Consider the following 4,698-nt stretch of genomic DNA (forward strand, 5'->3'; position numbering starts at 1 on the left):
TTTAAAGTAATTGTGAAAATAAAGTTGTTTTTTTCAGAAGTTTGACAAGGAGCAACCATTATATCCATTCAGATCCTTACAGATTTGCAGCACATAGGATCTGAACTCTGATGAGAAGATGGCTACTTTTTTGGCATATAGGTTGGAGTTTTGGAATGCCAGCCTACTTCAGTGTTAAGATGGACAAAAATTCTGTGCCTGTTTCTGTCAGCAAAATCTGAACTCCTTGACCTACACTTCATTTCATTCAATTAGAAAGTTGCTGAATATTAACAATTCTTCTCTAAAAAAAAAAAAAAGGAGAGAGAAAGTCTCATCCTGGAAATGTTCTGTGAGAAGGGAGATAAAGAAATGTGCTGCTTTGAGCACCAGTACTCACTCCTCCATCTGGCCCCATTTCTGGGCATGGCAGTAAGTGGGTGGCATGCATGTGTAGGAGACAAAGTAGGGGGGCTGGAATAAGCCATAAATGTACCCATATTTTCCTTCCTATCAGTAAGTTGTTGCTGCTAAAGGCAATGAAGGAAACCTGCCAAGCACAACAGCTAAAACCAATACCCTGAAAAACATAATATTTAGGGAAAGATCTATGTGGTGGGGCCAGTTAGCACCAGCTGCCAAGTCTGCAACCACGAGAGGCCAGGGTCATGGGGAGGCCCTCCAGGAGAGTGACGGTATGTGTTCCAGCCCAGGAGAACCCCGTGCTCCTGCACAGGTATGAGAGCTGTTACCACTTGTAACTGATGAAAAGTCTCACTGACTGCTTAGCTGGTTCAGCTTCCCCTACCTTAAAATCACTCACTCTTCACAAATAGAAATGGAGCAAAAATAGAGATGACAACCCCAGGGTGGGAGGCATGGGCTTGGCAAGCAGAGACTTAGAGGACTGAGATTGTCACTTAGGCATCAGCTCCCAGAACCTTAGCAAGAGCTCAAAGGCAGAGCTGGAGCCAAACAAGGGCTTAAGGAAATCTTGGACCTACCAGGGTCTCAAGGAGGCCCATCAAAGAGAAATTCTGCCTCCTGACACAGCCCTGGTAAGACTAGTGCAATGCAGTTTTCTTCTCTGCACTTCAAGAGGGATGTAGAAATACTGCTGAGGGCTCTGAAGGGAGCCGCAGAATGACACAGGGATGGGAAACAATCCTTATAAGTCTTGAGGAGCCAGGATGCAAAATGAACAGAGAATTCCCTTGCTTGGTGTCCTCCCTGTTCAGATATATGGAGTCTATTTTGGGGCTCTTCACTTCTTCCCAAAGGCAGGCTGCCATTGCCTCAGCCACGCAGGGCCTAGCTGACCTGCTAGGGTATTTTGGGCCTGCCTTTGCTGCTTGGTCTCCTGCCATTGCAGAGGAATCAGTTGTCACTGTCAGTGGGGTGAATCCTGCTCTCTGCTGGTAGCAATTAGTAGTTCGATTTCCCGAGGTTTTAAATGCTTTTGTCTAATTTGTGCCTATGGGCCTGAGTGAGAAGTAACTATGCAAAATTTTACTGGCTTAAGTGCCATATCTGCAGGTGGTTTGGTGATCTTCTGCCCTTTAACTCAATGAAATCTATGGCTTTGGAGCTAAATGATGTCCCCATCAGTGACTTCTCTCAACCAGTTTTGGCACTACAGTCCGCTGAGAAAGTTAAGACCTGAGGGGAGGATATGCAAAATAATTAATAATTTGGGATGACTAATGGGGATGTCTTTAAAGAGATGTGAACTTCAGAATATGCTAAACACCTATTCCTTGAAGTCGGGCCTGTTCAGATGTCAAGCAGAGCAACTACATACCCAAGGGATCAGAATTACTGACCATTATTTAAAATCTTGGCCCCAGGTTTCATGTGGGCCCTGCAAGGCTCCTGCCCTGTAGGACAGACCCTGTTGGCTGCATGGTGACTACCTCCTTTTGGCAAAGGTGTGGTGCTCCAGCAGTAGCACATTTCACTGCTCCTGAGAAAAAGCTTTATTTGCTCATTTTTGATCGCTATCTCAATCCAGGGAGTCAAAGACGCCTAAAAGGGCTTTTACTAACTCCACAGCAAGTTCTTCCTAAGAGGTCTCCTGAATTTCTCACAGATTGGAAGCCCTGTTCTCCTCCCTGAGCTGCTCAGAGCCATTGCAATTGAGCAATAGCTGGCCTCTCTTCTCCTTGCAATTTCTATTCCGCACTCACTTTAATTTGCTTGCTATTCCTGTGTTCATTTTTATCTTCATGCCAGGCTTGAGCTCTGGCTCATTGTAACAATATTTCCTCATAAGGCTGTGCTTAAAAAGTAAAGAGCTTGTATTTGTTGGTGTTGGGTTGTGGCATGTGAGGCTGCACAAAGGAAAACAAAAGTCTGAGATGTTTGCGAAGGTGCTGTCATGAGACAAAACAGGGCACTCAGGGCTGACATTGCTCCATTTACTTGTACTTGGATGTACCTGAGTCTGCTCAGTCTCCTGCAAAAACTTCGCCTTGTAAAGTTTCCATAACCTCTTTTCCCCTCCCTGGCCTCCCCTGCCTTCTCCATCTGCCTCTAGGGCTGTGCTCTTCAAAGAAACGTGGAAAGGCTCACTGTCACCTCAAAAAGAGAGTCTAAGCAGGTGTTGCCTCTCTGTAAAATAAACTCCTTCAGCCCAGAGAGTTGATTACACCGGTGACTGCTGACAGTGCCAGAGCTGTCTGGGGTCAGAGCAGACCCTCGGCCCACAGCAGAGCTGCGCAGGAGCCTCCCAAGTGCCACAGCGGGAGCTTTGGAGGGAGTTACTCATCTGGGAGCACTTTGGAGGGTTTGGAGATGCATGGCCAGCAGGTGTACCATTTACTGGATGAGCTACAAAGTGGAAAGACGAGGGCCTAGCTCTCAACTTTCTCCCCCGAAATGACTTGTTGCCTATCCAAGAGATGCCCTGCTCATACAGCCTGTATCTCAGCATGCCACAGCAAGGGCGGCATGTCACACACCGACCTGTGCCAGGCTGCCCTGTCCATGCGGCACACGATGGGATGGATGCTCCTGAGAGCCATGCAGGACATGCAGGCAGAGGCAGGGGTCAGTGAGTTGGCCACTGCGCCTAAGTCATGGTCTTTGCTCCTTACTCAGCCCGGTTTGGGGACAGAACTTAAAACCTGTTTGTTTAGGAGGTCTGTTATAGTTGTGGAAGCTAACACTGGAGTTACACGAGCAGCAGGACAGAGGGTGAAACAATATTTTATTCTTAAGTTAAAGTACTTTCACAAGTGCAAAACAGGTAGGCTGCTCTGGCTGAGACTTGTGTAAGCAAGGTGCCAGGTATGTGGTCTGTGGGAGCCCCCAGCACAGTCTTTCCCTGCTCCTGCCTACACAGAAGGCAAGTTGCACTGTCAGATAATTAAGTCTGCTGGGACCCCCTTGCTGTCTCTGTCATATGGAGATCCTGGCAATTGCACTGGGTACCACTCCATTTCAAGAGACCCTGGGAAAAAAACTCTTTAAGGATAGCAAGATGAGAAAGGGAAAGGGAACTATTTTAATGACCAGACAATGCTGGGGAAAATGGCTCTTTTGTAGCCCCCAGAACATTAAACATTCTTTCTGGACATTATATGGAAATTTACAGTGGTCAAGCCATGATTCCTGGAAACTTGATGTCTTCTACTACCTTATTTCAAGTGACTGAGCAGCTAATGAAAGATAAGTGTAAGGGATGCGGCCAGGCTGGGATTTGTGGATACAAACTGGATAACAAAAAGCTACCCAGGTATTTAGGCAAAGACTTGCTTTGAGCTTGCAAATGCTTGTTACTTTTATGAAGAGATGTGCTCTTCAGCTTTGACATAAGTAAAGAGTCTTTCAGACTCTAAAGTTTTAGGGTTTAGTATTTCTTATTTTTGTCTTCTTGTTTTTCTCATCTAAAACTTCAGTATTAATCCACCCTGGAAATAAGACATGCAAAGGAAATAAGTTTGGAGGAGAATCAACCTCTGAGCCTGGGAAAGTGAGATCCCAAGAGGTGAACTGACTTGCCCCAAGCCCTGTAAGAAGCTTGCTGCACAGTGTAGAACCAAAAGACCTTTCAAATCCCAATCCATTGCCTTAATTGCAATTTTCTTGCAAATATTTGGGACTCAGATTTCAAAGTTCAGGCTGTGTTAATCGTAAAGAATGCAGCCTTTCCTGCTCCGCATGCAGGGTGTAAGGTAACAGAGGCTGCCAGTGCCCTCCTATATACTCCATGCATCTGTACAGGTTTCAAATAATATCTGATCTTTAAACTCAACATCACACACACAGATTAGTGTTTACTTACCTGCTGTCCTGACTTCCAATCAATTGCACTTTATTGACTTTTAGCTTTCTTGCCTTGGCTCTCCAATAGTATATTAATCTTGCCTTTGTATATACAAAGCATGCTTATTCTGATTATATACTCCCCCCAATTTTATTAACCAGTGCTATTATCATAACACACTAAGGACTTTGGTCAATGTTAATTTGTACTGCTGTTAACAATCTGCAGACAGGAGCCCAGATGCGGTAATTACAAGAGCCTGATCAAAATCTTCTGCTGTGTGGGAAGTTTTCCGCAGAGAAGGGTTTGATAATGAGAATCTGTCATGTCTCTAGAAGAACACAGAAATGGGGTTGGGAGATTTTACTGCTCGGGCAATTGGATTTGTCAAGATCGGGCAGCTTTTCACAGCCTGTTGAAAGAACTCTCAGCTATGACACCTTAAGCACTAT

This window comes from Apteryx mantelli, chromosome 2 (assembly GCF_036417845.1).
Source record: "Apteryx mantelli isolate bAptMan1 chromosome 2, bAptMan1.hap1, whole genome shotgun sequence".
In the NCBI taxonomy this organism is placed as follows: Eukaryota; Metazoa; Chordata; class Aves; order Apterygiformes; family Apterygidae; genus Apteryx; species Apteryx mantelli.